Below are 9,862 nucleotides of genomic sequence, written 5' to 3' on the forward strand. Positions count from 1 at the left end.
AGTGAGTTGAAAATCAATTAAAATAATAACAAACAACTAACTGGACTCTCTGTATTCCTCAGAGTAGTAAAAACAAAAAAAGAAACGTCACTAATATAATTAATAATATAAAATAAACAAAAACTATACATCCTATTGTGAAGAGAGGTATCCAGGTCTAAGCAAAATGTTTTGTGTTAAATATATAAAAAGAAGTTTAAGATCCAATCGTGATAGTACTAACAGAAATTCATACAAATGATCTTGGCTAGTATTGTTTAGTTTCGGCCTGTGGTTCTCTTGGTACGCGGGACAGTCTGATAAAGAAATGATAAAAATCATCCAATGCCGTTCCATCACAAGCTGGACGAAGCTCCTTTAGTTCCGAAGTATTTTTGTGTGGAAGGACACTGAGAGTAATTGCATATTTACCGGAGAGTCGCAGTTGGGCAATCGTTCTCAAGTAAGCTATGGTGCAGCTCATCTTTAGGTAGCTTTGAGGAGCGCCCGCTTTAATAAAAACCCTACGGTGAACAAATGAATAACTAATTACAGGAATAAATTTTTAAAAACTGAGTAGCTGATATTATTCATAAAATAAATTAAACGTTGAAAGCAGATAGTGATCATACTATTCTCCTTAAATATTCTAAGATCAAAAATCAAACTTGATTCAGTGCTAAATTTTATACTAGGCATTGTAGGAAATTTTCTGTATGTTCTTTATTCCATGAGAAAAATAAGTTGAAATAGTTTTGATTTGCTTTATTAGATTTTAGGTTTATTTATAAAAACAAATAATTTTACCTAATTAGCCGATAAGTTATATATTTACTTTTCACTAATGTATAACTCAATTACTCCCCTCCGCAATATTTCAATGTTATTTCAGAACGAATTAAAAATTAAAACAAGACACTTTCATTTTTTAGGCTGGCACAAGTTAGTCTCTGTTAGCTTCGTACTACAAAATAGGCAATGAGAATATCATACATGGAATATCATCGAAGAAATTGTCTGGGGGCAAGAGGGATTTGATTGTATTGGTTTGAGTTTCTTAATGTTGTAGATATAATTTTTAATTATTTCATAAAATTTTCTCGTGTTCTCAGAATTCGCAAATATGAACTGCCAAGAGATTGTATTTTTTAAATGATGGTAACTATGATATACCATCGTACCTACATGGCAGAGGGGATCCATAAATTGTCTTGTGATGGAACATAAAATACAATTGATAAATAAAAACTTTACAAGGCTCTATATTTGTTTAAACTTTTTATTATTCGTATCTGAAAGCAAATGATTTGCGTGTATTCCAAACCATAGTTGACGATGTCTGTCAAGTTCAACTATCGAGGAAATTGTCTGGGGACAAGAGGGATTTGAATGTTTAGGTGTGAGCATTTTTTAATATTGCGGGTAAATAATTTTAAATTATTTCATCTTATAATCCGCTCCTACCTCACTGATAGAACCTTTAAAGTAAATCATAACCTAGTCTACTCCACCAAACCATCAAATTCCTCCTGCACCCAATCCTTACAATCCAAAATCCTACGTAAAATCCTTGATGCTCCTTATTACGTTACAAATAAACTCATTCACAAAGACCTTAACATCCCATTCGTTGCAGATATGCGTCTTTTCATTCCAAACTTCTTAACCATCCTAACCCATTAGTTCTTAATCTTTCATCCTTAACGATCCCTGATAATCCTCCGAGGCGTCTGAAAATAAGATGGCCACGGGACATTCTAATTGAAATTAATGTTTGAAGTACCACCGATGGGTGGTTCCTTCCCGAGATTTTCAAGTGTATATGAAACACACAACATATTTACTTATTGTATTATTTTGTACAGTTGTAAATTACATTAAATAAATTTTAAAAAAATTATTTCATAAAATGTTCTCGCGTCGTCCTCAGAATTCGCAAATATGAACTGCCAAGAAATTGCTTATGGCTAAATGCGTACCTGGCTTAATCAGTTAATTAAGCTTTAAAATAAATCAGAAAGCCTATAATATTTTTTAAATGATGGTGACTATGATATACCATCATAACTCCTTTTTATTTTCTGACTTATACTGTTTATACCAACCACTCTAATTATGTACAGTTAACTAGTTATATTATATAATTGATGGGATGAATGGAATTAATTAAATATATTGAACATAATTGAATACTTCCTAGCCATTGACCTCAAGTCTCGCTTATTTGTTTGTTTCACCTTTTCAATTTCTACTACCGAAGTCACTAAAGCTAAGATTAGTATATAAGATATAGTATATAAATTTGTTACGGATAAAGGATTTTTTTTTGTTTTATAAAGATTATATTTAAAATTAAAAAAAACAAAAAAAAAACGAAAATTCATTTATTTGAATAATGCATTCATATATCTTATTAATCTGTCATTGATCATTAATTTTATAAATAAAAAATCAACAGTAATATAGTTTTGCTATACTGATATTTTCAAAATAAACTATATAAATATATATATTATATTTTGGCTACTTCCGTTACTTGAACATCGAACTCATCAACTTGTCAACGAACTGTCCTTTTAATTGTGCGCTGATTTCCGCATACCACTGCACCATCATTAGGTTGACAAATTTTATAACATACTAGCAGACCTGGGCAGTGCTTTGCAATTGCTAGATTTAGGGATGTAGATAGATTAATTGAATACAATTTTTATATAAATTAATATATTTAGTTATCTATTTCAATCGCTTATTATATCTATTAGTTCGCAGCGGTAAATAACATTATACGATAAAAATATATGGTAAAAAATTGAAATAAATTCAACATGACTCAACCAATCGATACGAAACTTGAGAGTCGTTCAGAGTTCTATAAACTGCTCCTGAGTACACAGACCGACCTAATTAAACAAATTAGAATCCAGAGAGGTATAAAATAAAACGTTTAAAAATGTTTTTCTTCAATTGGAACTTATACATTGCCCTTATAATGCATTAAGTCTAAATTATGTTAATGTAGGTTAAAAGAGTTTGCACTTCAGCTTTCCATGGTGTGCAGCGTTCGCGTTATTATATAAAATAAACGAAATTCAAAGAGAACTTGCTTAAATTCAACATTTTTTTATAATATGAGTAAAATTTCAATAAGTAATATCTTAGCTAATAATTGTTCGAATTCAATGATTTTTTTTTTTTTGCAGGGAATTTAATCAGCACACATTATCAAATATAAAAAAAATTATATATAATAACCGTGAAAATCGTGTATAGTTTTAGCTACATACAAAATATGTTTAAACCAGGTTATAATTTTTTTATAATTGCTCGTTCTTAATACTGGTCCAGTTTTTGTTGATTTTTTTTCCTCTTCACGATAATTTATTTATCCATCATGTTGGCATATATATATATATATATATATATATATATATATATATATAATGTATAAAATATGAATTGTCCTTACATAAGTTTACTGTTATTCAATATGAGTACAATATTGAAAATCAAAGTGTGGTAAAATATTTTTTAAGGGTGAAACTATGTTGATATTCGTTTTTAGCACCTCAAGAAACACTAAAATACGAATTTTCGAAAAAATCAGAAAATAAATTATTTTGGCCCAAACTTTTCGCCTTAGAGTATATTGAAAATCCAAAAAATTGAAATAAATTCAATACGACTGAACCAATCGCCACGCACCTTGGGAGTGGTTTATGGCTTTTAAAACTCTGTAAAGAGCACCAATCGGATCTAATTATACAAATTAGAACCGGGTATATAAAATATAACGTTTGAACAAATTTTCTTTATTTGAAATCTATATTTCGGCCTTATAAAGGCAATAAATCTAGGTATCTATATAAGAAAAAGAACAAACATTCTAACAGTTGTATTAACTAAAGAATTGTATTAAAAGTAAAGGAGTTATGAACGACTATATGTACAATGGAACCCTTGGAGAAAAAGGAAAACCTCCAAATAAATTAAGTAAACAAATTTTGAATTTTTTTTTAAAAATGGTATTGAAAGGTTTCAGAAGACGCTACAAATCAGAGGTGACCAACAAGTCAATCTGGCCTCGCGATTTTGGTTGATCGTCGATTGCTCGCATTGATTAGGGTTGAATTTCGTGTTCCATGGACTTTGAGGCGATTGTAGAAGACATAACTTTCTAGCAATAGTTTCAGACATATTTCATATGGATCAAAAGTTATTAATTATCTATGTTCTTTTAATTCCCCTTTAAATTTTTGGTCCTTTAAATACTTAAATGCCTATTAGCACTCAACTTAAAGCTAGTTTAACGTACTAGAAAGTAGTTTATGATCTTTACCTTCGTAGGAATAGTAGTTTTCATGATATTTCCTAAAATAAATTGATTTATAGTTGTTCGGACAATAAGTTTGAGTTTTGAAAAACTTTATTTCAGAAACAATTGGACTCAAATTAAAGCTAGTTAAATTTACTATAAAATGTTATATAACGTTTATCTTTGTAGGAGTTGTAGTTTTTATGATATTTGACAAAATATACTCACAAAATGTTAACTTCTAGTTGTTTGTATAAAATGTTTGATTTTGAAAAAAATATCCATATCTAGACCCATAAGACGCACATATAATAATAATACCAGCACTCAAAATAAAGTTGTTTATGACACTTATCTTCGTAGGGATTGTAGTTTTTACGATATTCGCATATGAATATAAATTTGGCAAATGAATTATCGGAACAACTATAAATCAATTGATTTTAGCAAATATCATGAAAACTACTATGCCTATGAAGATGACTACTTCATAGTCCATTAATATCAAATTGTTTTAGAGATATAGATTTTTCAAAATAAATTCACTAACTACTGATCATTGAGTACGTACTGTAGAACATTTTTATGAAATATTACTTTTTGAAAAGCTATATCTCTAGAACTATTGAACGTAAATAGCTCTATTAGGGCTTATATTGTTGCAAATTTACTCTATTTTAAATGATGTTCTCTTAGATTTTCTATGTCCGAATGAAAAATTAATATATATTTTTTTTTTTTTCGGCCAAGACTCCCATTGGAGTCCTATACTGCCTAACCATGGTTGGGGGTCAAAGTTCTTCATTTTGTGGGACCGCCACTCAATGAAAAAAGTCAACGTCCCAGGCCGGATTCGAACCGGCACCGCTTATAGACATCAAATTGGTAAGACTGTGTCTTAACCACTGAGCTATGGGCGGCCCAATTAATATTTTTAACGTTTTTAAAAAGCCGCCAGTATTTATTCCCCCTACCTATACTTGGCAGACTCATCCATTTTGACTTGTAATTATACATAGTTTTCATTAAAGTAATAAAAAATTGGACTGAAATAAATGAATTTTTTATTCTCTTGGGTTCTTGTATTAATATTATCCATATCACACCCTTTCTGTCCCCTTAGACTACGCCTGACAAGTCGATCACGACACACTTAGAAGATAAAATGTAGATCTTATACACAGAAATGTTAGCCACTTTGCTTATATGCTTTTTCACATAATAACCTTTTTTTACCCACATTACTTAATCCTCATTACGTTTTTTAAAATTTTTAGTGAATAAAAAATCGGTTAATAGAATCTGTATTATTCTTTTCGTATTCTACAGGAAAAAATAAATCGATTTATCACATAATAACCATGAAATCGATTGGCACATAATAACCATGAAACAGGAACAAAGAAATAGTAATTTTTATGTATTATATTACATTTAAAAATTAATACGTATAAACAATTCTGAAAAAAAAACGCTTTATTTAGATATTGAAAAAAAAAACAACATAAAACCAGTATATTGTCAGGAATGAGGTGAAATTGACCTTGAAATAGTTTATCTTTGTTTTCCACTTTTCTTTACCGTGTTATTTCCGTAGTGTTCTGTTATTGTTTTGTTTTCATTATTTCTTAAAAACAATTCTTATTTTGAAAAGTTGGTACGGATTTCATACGTGCTGTTATGAATACTAAAAATCTTTTTTGTTTAATGCATATTTTTAAATTAATATATTTGATCAATCATTCTAGGGAACGTTTCAAAAATGGAAATAAATTCCACGAGATACCAATATTTTTATATTACGAGATATTTGAATATTTTTCTTATAAAATTATCTAAACATTCTTTTATGATCTAAATGAAATGTTTATTTTAGATTAATTTTATTTATTCTTGTTTGAGAGTGGTTTAGTTTATTCTTAATTTAAAACAAATTTGATCCTTTTTTTCTCTCAACTTTATTATTTACAACTTTTCCAACGTTTCGGCCCTCAGGTCATTCTCAAGGATCCCTACAAAAAGTTTTTTTTAATTTTTATATAACAATTTCATTATTTCCTTCAAACTACACACTGATTTCTTCGGCCCTACCTTCATATTGATGTCATATTCCTGTTCTGTTTCAAGTTACAAATGTGAATGAAGGAAGAAAGAAAAGTATTTTATAAAAGGTTTAAATGTTATGTAAGTAGGAAATCTAATTTAAAAAACACAAAATTTTATAATGTTATTATGATATTATTTTAATGATTAATTTATTTAAAGATGGGACAAAGGCAATTAGCCTGCATTTTTAGGATTTGAAAAAGGAAATTACATCAATATGAAGGTAGGGCCAAAGAAATCAGTGTGTAGTTTGAAGGAAATAATGAAATTGTTATATTAAAATAAAAAAAACTTTTTGTAGGGATCCTTGAGAATGACCTGAGGGCCGAAACGTTGGAAAAGTTGTAAATAATAAAGTTGAGAGAAAAAAAGGATCAAATTTGTTTTAAATTAAGAATAAATTTTTATTTTATTAAAGCTTACCTCCCCAAATATCAACGATTTCAATTGTTTTTCGTTTTTTTTGTCTTTTTTTTAAATGAATATTTTAAGACTATGACATATAAAGATGAATAGCGTAGAAAGTAGACATATATTTATGGTAAAAAAAAAACATAATATAAAAATATATAGGCCTCTTGTTACAACGAATCATCACCGGTCTCCCAAAAAATGTTAGAATAATTAAAAATTGATGAATTGAGTAAACTGAATATTATTATTAATTTAAAATTTATTTTAAACAACAGTTTAAAATCTGACATGACTTTGATCAAAACTATTTCTGTTCAATATAGCACGACTCAGAACTTAACAAACTCCCACAGTTTCGAGCACAAAGGCTGCTAAAGCATTATAAAAAAAAAGTAATCTTCTTTTTTAGATTAGTCTGTTGTCATCATGAATCATCGCGAGTCAACGCCATTCTCAGAAAAAACGTTATTCATCGATAAATAAAACAGCTTCTCTGGAGTAAAGAAAAATTAATAAGAGGTAATAAAATAAAAAAAATTAATGAATGGAATATGGTCCGGGCGCGGTAAAAACAAAACTCAAATAGTAAATGGGTATATTATTTTTATTGAGCCCACGTTTCGCCTTACGTTGCAGGGCTTCGTCAGGGCTAAAAAAGATACAAACACTTGACATAGTTACCAAAAAAAAAAGAAAAAACATAAGTGGAAAATAACAGGGGTATACAATGAAAAGTAAAATATAATAAGAAAAATTAAAGGTTGTAAACAGTAAACATGAAATAATAAACAATAAATTAGATAAAAAATTAAAGATTGTAAACAGTTAGTTGTAAAAAAATAATTATTAAAAAGACCCTGAAATAATTATGTTTTGAAGGAATTTTGACAATATATTGTTAAAAGAATTTTCATGTAAACATTCCTTAAATCTAATGTTTATTGTGTCTTATAGTTAATTCATAGTTAATTTAATTAGTTAAATTTGAATTAGAATTTTATTTTTGGATGGAATGCAAAATACTAAACAAATATAATAAAAAATAAAGTTTCACAATCAAAACCCCCCTTTTCTATTGTAGCCTTCTCCAAAATCAAAACGTTTTTGATTTTTGAAATACTGTTGAATTTATGGTAGACTCATTTACATGTCTACAAAGTGGGAAAAGTCAGGAAATTTCATTGAAATGAGAACGGAAATCATGGGGCTTTCCCCAAATTTATTATTTAATTTTTGTATTATTATTTTAAAGCATCAACTACTTCGGGCACATCATTGCCTTAATTTCCGAAATTTTTATTAGACTTTATTTTCTTAATATCCGAAATTTTTATTAGACTTTATTTCCTTAATATCCGAAATTTTTATTAGACTTTATTTCCTTAATTTCCGAAATTTTTATTAGACTTTATTTCCTTAATATCCGAAATTTTTATTAGACTTTATTTCCGAATTTTGCCTTCAATCCCGAATTGAAATGTATAACTATTGAAAAATGGGACATGTCACAATCTCACAAGAGGAGATCATAACACAAAAAAAAGGCTATCCTTCTCCGCCTGACCCGCCCCGCTAAACCCCCAGAGAGCGACGGCCCTATATCACTTTTGAAATATTACCTTAAAACGGGAAGGAGAGACATTAAGATAGAACAATATTTAAAAAGCGCCTGAAATTAAAAAACGACATCGGTAAAATTTTATTAACCTTTATGGTAAATTTTTGAGTTATTCAGAAATTCGAAAAAAATGATCTACAATCTGTTTGTTATCCTGGAAAATTGAATGGAGTCAGCTGGTAATTAATACAAAAATTTGATGGAGTCGTATGTTTGGCATTTGGTTATGATGTGTTTGGCGTAGGGCATAAGGTAACCATGGGTCAGGCGCGTATGACCTATTCGAAGGCGCCTCAAAATTATCTTCTTTCTGCGAACTTTTGGATGACTATGGATGATATCCAAGGGGAGGCGTCACTTCTAATTTCCCGTAATTTATAGGTCAGTAACATTTGATGTCATTTCAATTTAATTCTCTGCTTAATTAGGGCAATGAAGTCATCGACAGGCACTCCGCGATGTGAAATTCGTTCAGAAATCGCGAACTTTGCAGCCCGATCAGCCAGTTTGTTACCGGCTATCGCGCAGTGCCTAGGGACCCAAGCGAAGAACCCAGAAATACCGTTTCTGTTGGCAGACTTTGATGAATAATTGATCTGTTGATTTTAGCGGATTTGTTGAGATAATAAATTTTAAACTGAATAGAACTGATAATGAATCTGTACAGATGACCTGTACTTTTTTTGTGGGATGAAAAAAATTTAAGATCTTGTAGATTGTAACCATTTCAGCTGAATAGCTCCTACATATTGGTGACAGAGTTAATAGGTATTGTCAATCATTGCACACAATCCAGCCACCAACACCTAAGGAGTTGGAAGAAAGAAGAGGAAGAAATTCATATTTATACCGATATGTCGGGGTTATACTTTTAGGTAGCCTTGAAAGGAAAAGACAAAGTTATTTAAAAAAATAAACTATTTATTAAATGATATACATATATAAGTAAGTACCTAATTTTTGTTGTTCTTTTTGTTCACAAAACGTCCTCACGACTTATGTCAACAAATTATCCAAAGTGTTTTTAGTTTCACGTTTCGTTTATGTCACTATCATTTTTACGATTCTCGGTATTTCGTGATAATAGATTCATTCCACTTGGAACTATTTTTTTTTTTTTTCAATGTATCTGTAAAATATAATGGAAAAGTATCGATTATCAGCTTAAAGCTTCTAAAATGATGCAAACTTTATGTACTCCGGAACGACGTTTGTTGTTCCCTTTGTTTACCATGCATTTGTACTAGTCTTGAATTTACAGCAAATGGCAAACGTGTGGCTTAAGATGTAGTATGCTATCAAGGTTTGACTACTTCAAGCTCCTATCATTCAATAGACTAAAAATAAAGAATTTTATTGCAATTATTGACATAATTTACATGAATGAATATATATTGATCCTTGAGAATGACCTGAGGGCCGAAACGTTG

At 29.5% G+C, this 9,862-nt stretch overlaps 1 protein-coding gene across 2 annotated transcripts in view; it reads left to right on the top strand.

The window, feature by feature from the left end:
• Nucleotides 1-9,862, top strand: part of LOC106679865 (ATP-binding cassette subfamily G member 4) — a 163,016-nt gene that overhangs the window by 61,280 nt on the left and 91,874 nt on the right. The window lies entirely within an intron of this gene.

This window comes from Halyomorpha halys, unplaced genomic scaffold (genome assembly GCF_000696795.3).
Source record: "Halyomorpha halys isolate HHAL.00 unplaced genomic scaffold, Hhal_1.1 Scaffold225.1, whole genome shotgun sequence".
Lineage (NCBI taxonomy): Eukaryota > Metazoa > Arthropoda > Insecta > Hemiptera > Pentatomidae > Halyomorpha > Halyomorpha halys.